This window comes from Diceros bicornis, chromosome 18 (assembly GCF_020826845.1).
Source record: "Diceros bicornis minor isolate mBicDic1 chromosome 18, mDicBic1.mat.cur, whole genome shotgun sequence".
In the NCBI taxonomy this organism is placed as follows: Eukaryota; Metazoa; Chordata; class Mammalia; order Perissodactyla; family Rhinocerotidae; genus Diceros; species Diceros bicornis.
In genome coordinates, this window is record NC_080757.1 from 54,992,183 (window position 1) to 55,004,018 (window position 11,836).

Below are 11,836 nucleotides of genomic sequence, written 5' to 3' on the forward strand. Positions count from 1 at the left end.
ACAGAGAAGCAGAGGGTTTGTATGGGGAGAGAAAGTATATGTTTGCTGAATAGACCCCCTCCCCGTACCGTAAATCACTTCACCTTTGCCCAGTTTAATTAAACCTGAACAGACACCTCCCCAGTGAACACGTGTTTGTGGCTCCATGAATCGCCAGGGTAGGCCACTTCAGAGATGAACAGGAATGACCTGCCTCCAAGGGGTATACAAATGAGGCTAGAGAACAGGCTGGAAGTCTGGGGGAGCTATGGGGCCCCGCATCGGGGCCCAGGAGCAGAGATATTTTCATTCTTATTCACATCGCCTTGGACTTAGGATCAGGCTGCAGTGGGAAAAAGGAGTTCAAGTCTCAGAGCTGCTACTACTTACAACCGAATGACCTTGGGCAAGTTACTTAATCTCTCTAAGCTTTGGTTTCCTTGTTTCCTAAAATGGAGATAAAAATAGTACTTGGTTCCTGGAGCCCTGAGGTTTAGATTAGATAATTCAAGTAAAGCATTTAAGGTAATACGTAATTTATACAGTCATGCCTCTCTTGAAGACTGAAGACGGGATTCCTTCTGAGAAATGTGTCATTAGGTAATTTCGTCGTTGTGCGAACACCATAGAGTGTACTCACACAAACCTAGATGGTACAGCCTCCTACACACCCAGGCTCCACGGTACTGATCTTACGGGCCCACTGCCAGATATGCAGTCTGCTGTTGACCTGAATGTGGTTATGCAGCGCACGACTGTATGGGCAGGGCCAAACCTGTGGCTGTGACTGTCAGGTTACTCACTGGGCACCTTCCGTGTGTCAGACCTGTGCCAGGAACTGTTAAATTAAATCTTACTTAATACTCACTGCAACCCTATGAAGCAGCTCTTATTACCCCCTTGTTACAGGTGAGGAAACTGAGGCTCAGAGAAGCAATAACTTGCCCCAGGGCACACAGCTTTAGCCAGAGTCAAAAGGGAACTGTGCAAATGAACGTACAAGAAGAAAAAGACAGAGCCAGCCCTGATGGCCTAGTGGTTAAAGTTCGGTGTGCTCTGCTTCGGCGGCCCCAGTTCAGTTCCCAAGTGCGGAACCACACCACTCGTCTGTCAGTAGCCATACTGTGCAGGCGGCTCACGTAGAAGAACTAGAAGGATTTACAACTAGGATATACAACCATGCACTGGGGCTTTGGGGAGGAAAAAAGAAAGAGAGGAAGATTGGCAACAGATGTTAGCTCAGGGCGAATCCTTCCCAGAAGAAAAAAAAGAAGAAGAAGAAAAGGACAGCAGTGGGCGAGGAAGCTTGGGAACCTCCACAGACGATGGGACAGAGAGACAGCCCCATTGGAATAACTGCCTTTCACTTTCTGGAGAGGAAGGGGGCAGTTGCCTCTCAGCCACCAAGAGTTCAGCTGGGGGTCTTTCTTGTACACCTGCCAGTCTTTCCCGGGAAAGCAGACAGTTCTGGGTGGAAAGATTCTTTGGGGGTTGTTGGGTGAACATCCCATACCCCTATGTCCTGGGTCAAATGATGTCTCTCAAAAATTCAGGTCCACCTGGAACCTCAGATTGTGACCTTAGTTGGAATCAGGGTCTGTACAGATATAATTAAGGTCAGAATTGATATGAGATCATACTGGGTTAAGATGGGCCCTAAATCGAATGAGAGTGTTCCTATAAGAACCAGAAAAGGATACATGGCAACTTAGAGCAGAAGGGTATGAAGATGGAGCAGAGATGGGAGTGATGTGTCTACAAGCCAGGGACTGCTGGAAGCCGCCAGAAGCCTGGAGAGAGGCCTGGAGTGGATTCTCCCTCAGGGCCCTCAGAAGGAGCCAACCCTGCTGACACCTTGATTTTGGACTTCTGGCCTCCAGAACTGTGAGAGAATACATTTCTGTTGTTTGAAGCCACCTAGTTTGTGGTAATTTGTTACGGCCACCACAGGAAATTAAGACACCATGTGTGAACTTTTTTTTTTTCTTTTTAATTAATTTATGTTTTTTGTGAGGAGATCAGCCCTATGCTAACATCTGCCAATCCTCCTCTTTTTTTGCTGAAGAAGACTGGCCCTGGGCTAACATCCGTGCCCATCTTCCTCCACTTTATATGGAGCACCACCACAGCATGGCTTGCCAAGCAGTGCGTCGGTGCGCGCCCGGGATCCGAGCCCATGAACTTCGGGCCGCTGCAGTGGAGCGCATGCATTTAACCTCTTGCGCCACCGGGCCGGCCCCCCATGTGTGAACTTTTGAGTGGCTTCCGGTGTCCCGGCACACTCTGAGGTCCCCGATGACGTTAGTCAGCTGAGATGATGGACAAGGAAAAGATGTGGGAAGAGAGAGATCAGCTGGTGGGCCAGTGTTGGTTTGGAAAGCCAGCGGGTGTAATGCAAGCTTGAGGGAAGCCACTGCTGGGAGCCGGGAACAGGAGCGAAGTCAGGAAATGAATAGGAGAGGCGAGGCTGGCCCAGCAAGGCTCCATCTCCTCTAGGCCTGAGAACTGCAAATAAACGGCGCTGGTGACAAGTTCTTTATTATAAAAGGGAAGTAGCCAAGGGGCCGGCCCGGTGGTGCAAGCGGTTAGGTGCGCGCGCTCCGCTGCGGCGGCCCGGGGTTCGCTGGTTCGGATCCCGGGCGCGCACCGAAGTACTGCTTGGTGGGCCATGCTGTGGCGGCGTCCCATATAAAGTGGAGGAAGATAGGCACTGATGTTAGCCCAGGGCCGTCTTCCTCAGCAAAAAAAAAAAAGAGGAGGATTGGCGGATGTTAGCTCAGGGCTGATCTCCTCACAAAAAAAAAAAAAAAAAAAAGGGAAGTAGCCAAGGCAATGAAAGGATTGTTTGGTTGGCTTCCCTCTCCCACTTCAAGCTGCCCTCCCCACCCCCACGTCAGGGCTGTGTCTGCCCAGCGGTCCAATGGACCATCAGAAACCATTCCCACGATGACATCCAACTGCTGGCTCAGAGCTGTGGTCAGGACGTGGGGGTGAGGCCAGGCTGGATGGTGGCCACAGAAAGGCCTCTATATCGTGGCCTTGACCTTGGTGCCCCAGGGCCTGTGGCCACCCAGATTCCCATTGTACAGAGAAGCCAGCAGCACCTGGGTGACAGGGGGAGGGGACTGCCCAGTGGCTTTTCTGTTGAGGGGTTTCTTCCTGTCCCCACACTCCAGCCAAAACCAGGCCTCCCGTGTTGTCACAGCAAGAGCCCTTCTAAGCTGGGCAGCTCAGGAGCCTCGGGAGTGGGGACTGTCTCCTGTTCAGGGTGGTAGCTTGCCTACAAAAGGAGCAGCCATCAATTCCCGCCCTCCTTGTACATACATGTCACTGCCCCATTGAGAGGTAAAGTCCATCCGTCCACCCCCTTATATCTAGGCTGCCTTGTGACTGCTTTGACCAACAGAACACGGAGGAAGTGACGCTGAGCCAGATCAGCACCCAGCCCTTGAGAGGACTGGCCATTTTCACCTGCTCTTGGAGTTGAGAGCTGCCACTTAAGAGCGAGAGGCCACCTGCAGGAGCCCTGAGCTGCCATCTTGGACATCTGGCCCAGTGGGGCCTTTAGATGACCACAGCCCCAGCTGCAATCTGATGACAACTGTATAGAGGCCCCACCCCCATCACCGAGGAAGAACCCACCAATTAAGCCCCATCAACCCACACAACCATGAGAGATAAAAATAAATTATCGTTTTAAGTGACTAATTTTGGGGTAGTTTGTTTACACAGCCCTCAATGATAGGAATACTCTGATTCATCCCTTCATCCCCTTGCCCAGTCTTAATTCACTGGCTACTTTGGGGCAACGAGAACCCCAAGCTCCAAAGTCTACGGTCCCTCATTGACGATTTAACTCCCTGGTAACCGGCCCTGCTCACAGGGCAGAATTGCTGGGTGGTGCTGCTCCTTCTGGGCTCGGCAGGAACCCTTTAAATGAAAATCAACAGATATCTGTAAAGCAGCTAGGATGTTCATGGCACTCTGAGGAACTCAAAGAGACATACAATGCCTTTTATTTGAAGAGCATTAAACAGCTTAGCAAGCACTCTAATATATTGGACCTCATTTCACCCGTGACAACCACGAAAGTAGCTGGCAGGCATCGTTCCTCTTGTTACAGAACAGGAAACTACCTAAGACCACACGAATAGGAGTGGCAGAGCCAGGGCTGGAAGCCAGGTCCCCTGGCTACCCGTCCACAGGCCTCCTTGGCACTGCATCCCTATTGCCCCCAAACCCTCCTAGATAGCAGTCTGGGGCTCAGTCAGGCACATTTTCCCAGGTTGAAGGAACAGAGAATTGGGAAAGAGAAAGGGATCACAGGCGGTAAGTATGTGTTGTAGTCACGGGCCCTGAAGTCACCTTCCCAGGTTCGGGTGTGTCTCTGCCTCAGTTGTAATAACCTGGCGGTTACTCGCCTTGCCGAGCCTTGGTCTCTGCCTCTGTAAAGGGAGATGCTGTGCTGCAAAGAGCTGCTGGAAACCTAGGGGAGGGGCGGGCTTTGTGACTGCCTTAACAATAAAGCACGAGGAAGTGACCCTCGGAGATTCTGGAAGCTAGATGGAAAAATGCAAGCTCTCTGCCTTGCTCTCCGTGAAGCAGTCTGACCTCCCCGAGGCTGCCAAGCTGTGAGGAAGCCAAACCAGCGCACACAGGGAGGCCACACGGAGGGGCCTGAGGCCACATGAAGAGGGAAAGCTGCCTGGCGAGCCTCCAGCTGCCTCAGCTCCACGCTGGTCCAATTCTCTATCCCACTGCATCTGTATGAAAGATGGGGAGCCAGAACCGCCCAGCCAAGCCCTTCCCGAATTCCTAACCCAAAGAAACCATGAGAGATAAGAAAATGGTGGCTGCTGTTTGAAGTCACTACATTCTGGGCTTATTTACTGCATAGCAATGGAGCTGGAACAGAGGTGGCTGGGGAGTTTAGTGGGTTGAATGGTATCTCTCCCTTCCCCCCAAAAAAGATATGTTCACCTGGAACCTCAGAATGTGACCCTATTTGGAATAAGGTGCTTTGCAGATGTAATTAAGATATGGATCTTGAGATGAGATCATCCTGGATTAATGGGGGCCTTACATCCAATGACGAGTGTCCTGACAAGAAACAAAAGAGAAGACACAGGGCTGGCCCCGTGGCTTGGCGGTTAGGTGCGCGTGCTCCGCTGCTGGCTGCCCGGGTTTGGATCCTGGGCGTGCACCAACGCACGGCTTCTCGGCCATGCTGAGGCCGCGTCCCACATACAGCGACTAGAAGGATGTGCAGCTATGACATACAACTATCTACTGGGGCTTTGGGGAAAAAAGTAAATAAATAAATAAATTGAAAAAAAAAAAAAGAAGAGAAGACACAGAGGTACAGAGGGAAAGGCTGTGAGAAGTCAGAGGCAGAGACTGGAGGGATGTGGCCACAAGCCAAGGGACGCCTGGAGCCACCAGAAGTTGTAAACGGCAAGGAAGGATTCTCCCCCAGAGCCTTCAGAAGGACATGACCCTGCTGACGCCTTGATTTTGGACTTCTGGCCTCCTGAGCTGTGAGAAAGTAAATTTCTGTGGTTTCAAGCCCCTGGTTTGTGGTAGTTTCTTGTGGCAGTCCTAGGAAACCAACACAGGGGACAGTTCAGGACCCTCTGCCGTCATGACTGGAACTGTATTTATGGCTCCTAAATCAGATGCAGAACTGACAGGCAGAAGTTCTGGTATCAGGACTCTGATGATGAACAATGCCTGTTTGCCACAGCTAGAGTGAGGCCCAGAGCAGACGGAAGTATCAGGGCAGGAAGCAGAGAGGAGCGGCTTGCCATCGGGCACGCTGTCTGTCACAGTTCCTTACAGAAAAGTTCACATAAAACAAAAATAAGCAAAAGTATGAATAACCTGTCGAGGGTTTCAGTTTCTTTATTTTTTTTTTTTTACTTATTTATTTTTTCCCCCAAAGCCCCAGTACATAGTTGTATGTCATAGCTGCACATCCTTCTAGTTGCTGTACATGGGATGCGGCCTCAGCATGGCCGGAGAAGCGGTGCGTCGGTGCGCGCCCGGGATCCGAACCCAGGATGCCAGCAGCAGAGCACGTGCACTTAACCACTAAGCCACAGGGCCGGCCCAAGGGGTTTCAGTTTCTTGATCTTAGAGTTCAGGTTACCTCCCTCCGATTCTTGTAATTCAACTTTTTGGCAGAGTATGGCCAAAAATGCTCCCCCAAAAAATGTTGTATGGATTTGAGATTAAATCACCATCCAGCTGGAATTGATGTAAACAAAATACGATGCTTTAGAGAAGTATGAACATCTGCTATGGCAATAGGTTTTGAAAAAGGGGCTGCAAACTTCAGTGCTGACAGGGGCCAGGCAGGCAGCATAAATGAGAAAAGGCTGAGTATGAGAGACAATAGGGAGTGGTGAGAAGTGGGGCAAACTGAAGTGCTCCAGCTGCTGGTTGTTGTATAAGAATGTGTACCGAGAGCTGGCAGATCTTCCAGTTTTCTAAGAGAAGCTGGAAGTCCAGATTTTTATGTAAAATATGATTTTTAAATTCTGTTTTGTGTGTGTGAGGAAGACTAGCCCTGAGCTAACATCTGTTGCCAATCCTCCTCTTTTTGCTGAGGAAGATTGGCCCTGGGCTAACATCCGTGCCCATCTTCCTCTACTCTACATGTGGGACATCTGCCACAGCATGGCTTGATAGGTGGTGCGTAGGTCTGCACCTGGGATCCGAACCGGCGAACCCCGGGCCACCGAAGAGGAGCATGCAAACTTAACCACCACACCACTGGGCCGGCCCTGATTTTTAAATTCTAGCAATCAATTGAAATTTGAAACACTGGGTGGATAAAACAAAACATGTCTGTAGGCTGAACTGGGCCTGAGCGCTGTGTTTGACATCTGTAACTGGGACTATCTAACTCAGCTTGGCACTATGGATGCCTTGCTTGTCTTTCAAACCCTTCACAGCAGTTCAGCCATCAGTTCTGAAGGTTCTGACTCTACCTTAGAAAAGGTCTTGCATCTGACTTCTCTTTCCCACCCTAAGTGCGATCACTCCGCGTCTTCTTTCATTTGGATCACCAACCCTGGATCCCAAGAGGCATCTCCTTGAGGGGCCAGGTCAGCACCTCTGTGGCCTTGCCCCATCCTCATCACCAGCCTCCAGTCCTCCTCTCTCCCTCTGTGGTCCCTTTCATAAGCCAGTTGGGTTATTGTTGCTTTCTGAACCCACTGAGACCCATAGGATCCACGTGTCCGTTCACACCATTCCTTCTGCTTAGAATTCCCTTCCCTCCCGCCTCTGAGTTCCTACCAATTGCTCCTGGCCCAGCTCGACTCTCACCCTTCTCATTCTCTCCTGAATTCTTCCATCCCCATTCCCAGCTCTCATGGAGTCCCCTGTCCTCATTCCACGGCACTTAGCGTACTTCTCCTGTAACTGCTATCACCCAGATCTCAGCAACTGGTTGACTTTAGACTCCCTGATTAGATCTTGGAGACAGGAACCATGACTCAGTTTCTTTTGTACCTCGTGTCTGGCACATTGGGAAAATTCAGTAAGCATCTGAAGAAATGGACCTGACAAATCAGGAAGCTATGGTAGGAAGAGGCAAACGAACTTGCAGAGGTCACCCAGCTGATCAGAGGCAGAGCTGGGACTTGAAACCACTTCCTAGCTGGCATTTTTCTGGCATTATCACTGAGTGGCTGGCTTGGCTGAGGAGTCAGTCAGTGAGTGCCAGGAACGAGGGGCTCAGATGTGTTTCTTCGCAGGGTGCCAGGACCCTGCCAAGAAACAACTTTTTGAGAAACGGTGGCTTCAGAAACAGGGAGGGAGACATGGGCCATGAAGATGTTTGGGGTGGTCAGGTGAGAAAGTTCTGGAGCAGAATCAGCCTCAGCAGAATGGAGTGTCCAAGGAAGAACTTGATAGAGACAAATTCTGTGGCCAGGATCCAGAATCCACTAGAAACCATGAGGAAGTCCAGTGAGAGAGAGTAGTCAATGTCATCGACTAGGCTGGCCATTCTAACCGCCAACTCCCATGATCACTATTTCTACCAGCACCACAGTGATCTAAGACAATACTGACTCATATGTATACAGGCTTTACACATTACATAGCACATGTGTAGGGTGAATTGTGCCACCCCCTCAAAGAGATATGTTGAAGTCCTAACACCCAATACCTGTGAACACGAACTTATTTGGAAGCAGGGTCTTTGCAGATGTAATGAAGTTAAGATGAGATCATACCGGGTGGGCCCTAAATCCAATATGACTGGTGTCCTTATAAGAAGGCCATGTGAAGAGACAGACACACAGGGAGAAAGGCATGTGAGGACAAAGTAGAGATCGGAGTGATACAGCTACAAGCCAAAAAACGCCAAGGATTGCCAGCAGCCACGAGAAGCTGAAGAGACAAGTAAGGATTCTTCCCTAGAGCCTTCAAAGGGAACACGGCCCTGCTGACACCTTAATTTTGGATCTCTAGACTCCAGAACTGTAAGCGAATAAATTTCTGCTGTTTCAAGCAACCACTTTGTGGTATGGCAGCCCTAGAAAACTCATACAGCATGTTTACATCTATTCTTTGATTTGATCCTCCCAATGACCCTGTTAGTTGCTATATGTTACTATCTGTGATAGCAAGCCTCCACGATGGCCCTGATGGTCCCACCTCCCAGTATTCACTTCTCTATGTAGTTCCCTTCCACACTGAATAGGGCTGACCTGTGTAACATATTGTAGAAATAACAGTGTGTGCCTTCCATGGCTCAGTCGCTATGTTTCCGTTTCTGCCTTGCCCTCTCCTGGAACACTTGCCCACAACCATGTCCTGAGGCCACTCAAACAACCTGTGGAGAGGTCCATGAGGTGAGGAACTGAGGCCTCCAGCCAGCAACCAGCTCCAGCTGAGGGGTATCTTGGAAGCAGATCCTCCCACCCCAGTCCAGCCTTCAGATGAACTGCAGCCCCTGCTGACATCTTGGCTGCAGCCTCAGGAGAAACTCCAAGGCAGACCCCCCAGTTAATCCACTCCCTTATTCCTGACCACAGAAACTGTGTGTCATAATAAATGTTTACTGCTTTGTGCCACTAAATTTCATGGCAATTTGTTACACAGCACCAGAGAGTGAATACATTGTTTCCTATCTCAACAGAGGCAGCAGTATGCATGGTAGTTAAGAGTACAAGTCCTGGGTCAACTATCACTGACTAGCTATTGACCTTGAACAAGTGACCTCAGCCTCTCTGAGTTTCCTCATGTATAAGCAGGCAGAATAATTGTATCCTCCTCATAGAGTGTTAGGAGGAGCAAAGAAGTTAATGCATAACTTATAATAGTCTCTGATACATAATAAACATTAGTTATTGTTATTATATGGGTGAGAAAACAGCTCAAGAGAGATGAAGAGACATCTCCATGTTACACAGCCTGCTACTCAGCGGTCAGGCTGAGTCCTGAACCCAGGTCTCTCCTGACTCCCGGCACAGTGCTCATGGTTTAACCGAACAGCTGGGTAAGTCAGGCACTCTGTGAGTCTATAACTTCTATCATTCCCTCCCCCTGCAGCAGGCCATTTTAGTGGGAAAACACTGTCAACAGCTGGCTGTGCACATTGTGCTGGAGGTGGGGGGAGAGCCAGCCGGGTCAGACTGTGGCTCTGGACCCTCAGCCCCTGCAGGAGGGGAGTTAGAAAGGCATGCAGGCTGGACACTCTCTGAGGGGGGCTTCTCTGGATCACATGTCATTGCCAGAGTGGGTCCAAGGGCAGGGAATGAGCCGCTGTTTTCAGCCTAGTTAGGAAGTGGCCAAGAGAGCAAGACAACTGTTTTGAAATGCAATACGGTATTAGGGCGAAACGGCTGTCGGGAGTAAATCTCTACTGCACAGGCTGTTTAGTTTAAGCAGATCAAAATGACCTCGGACAAGAAGAGGCCCAGGAGCCACGAGCCCCCCTTCAAGTGTCCACTCCAATTTTTTCTCTAAGTCTGTGGCTCCTGCCCCACATCGATAGCAGGGAACAATGAATGGTTGTGGTGAGTGAGGCATAGCAAAAAAAGAGCAGAAGTAAGAAAAGGCAGAGGCATTTGAAACTTACCTTTGAATGAGCAATATCGTCTACGAAAATTGGATGCAAAGAACCTCCAGGTGTGTTGGTAGCTTTCTAATGACCCTCCTGCCAGGTGTAGCCCTTTGGGAAACATCAAGGAAGGTTACTGGGTGTGGTTTTCCCTCCATTGTCACTGAAGAGTGGCAGACTATGCCACTCCAAAATACGCCTCTTTGGCATAAGGATTATTTTGAGCTGATTATTTTGAGCAACAGTAGACACAGAAGCTCTGAAAACAGAGTGTAGTTGCCCTTTTGTAAGGTAAATCTGCATTTATAAAGGAAATCTCCAATCTCCATTTGTAAGGGTGTCTCCCTCTCTGTACCAGGAAGAGAAGGATGCCGCTAAATCAAGGGACTCTTATCAATGCAGAAAGCCTGGGTGGAAATCTGCATAACAAACCTTACTCTTGTTTACCCCACTTTTCCTGGCCACCTCCCCATTAGTGGCCTCCTTCACAACTTTCTTTCTTTTGTCTTTAGCTGAAGGTGGTATTTAAGTCTGAATTCTAAGCCACCTCTTTGAGTTACTCATTTTTCCCTGCGTATCTCCCATGTACACAGGAGGTATACATGCTAACTTCTGTTTGTTTTTCTCTTGATGATGTGTCTCGTGTTACAAAGTTCCCAACAGTGAACTTAGAAGGGTAGAGGGAAAATTATTCTTCCCTCCCCTACATCACTATGACCTAAAATGCCCCATACCAGCACCCAACGCCCTAACATCACTTCAGCTCTGGAGCTTACCGTTTCTAGAAAGAGGAGTTTGGCTGTGAAGGGGGAAGATCAGACACCAACAGAAAATAATTCCATAACTGCCTCTGACCTTCAGGGAGAGGAAACCTACAAGGGGTCAGCTCCAGAAAAATGTTTGTGAGGGCTTGTCTTTGGGGCTGGCTCACATTTTCTTCTTGAGTTCTGCCCCCTCCCACCTCTGGGATCCTCACCCTGCAAGAGGTCAGAATCCAGGGCCTTCAGATCCTGTGAGTCCCGCCAACACTAGTCACTGCGCGCTGCCCCACCCCGCAAGGACTCTATGCTCTAATTTACTTTCACTATGTCTCTCCCCATCAAAACCCCATTCCCAGGAGTGCGTCCATTTAATCAGACCACTCACTGACCACATGGCCTCCGGTCAGCTCTGCTCATCACTTTACCCTCCTGTGAAGTGTCTGCTCGTATTCAAGATAGATTTGTATTTCAGCAGCTCTCAAACTTTATTAGAGACAACCATCACCTGGAACACTTGTTAAAGTACAGAGTCTCTGAGGGTTCAGGAATCTCTAGTGTTAATACGCTCCTGAGCACTGTGATGGCAGTGAGCCTTGAGCTCTGAGAAACTGTGCCCTGAGATGATTTCACACGGGGCTGGAACACATTTGGGAATGAGGCAGGAGGGCAAGACAAAGGAGAAGCCTAACAGCGACTTCCTGATCCTTCATCATGCCTTCAACACAGGAGGGTGAAGGCAGGGTTGGGGAGGCACAGAGAGAACCGCAAGGCTCTCATTTCCTGGAACACTTCCTTTGTGGATCCACTCTGTGCTTCCCCACCCTGGCTCCATCCTTTCGATGTTCATCCTCCAAAGTCCCTCATTCCCCAAGAAGCAGGGAAGCTGCCCACCCGGCTGTGACGACACAGAACCCATCAGGGGGCACCCACACCTTTTGTATTGGCCTCTATTTCTCCTTCCTTTCCTCCTAACTTGAACAATTCTAGGTTTAACTTTGCCTCACTTGTTCTCAAGGTC

The 11,836-nt window shown here is 49.6% G+C and overlaps 1 long non-coding RNA gene across 2 annotated transcripts in view; it reads right to left on the reverse strand.

The window, feature by feature from the left end:
* Positions 1–11,836, reverse strand: part of LOC131417710 (uncharacterized) — a 39,277-nt gene that overhangs the window by 19,052 nt on the left and 8,389 nt on the right. For both annotated transcript variants that reach the window (XR_009222746.1, XR_009222747.1), the window contains exon 2: positions 10,076–10,168. This is a non-coding gene — a long non-coding RNA (uncharacterized LOC131417710). The remainder of the gene's footprint in view (positions 1–10,075; positions 10,169–11,836) is intronic.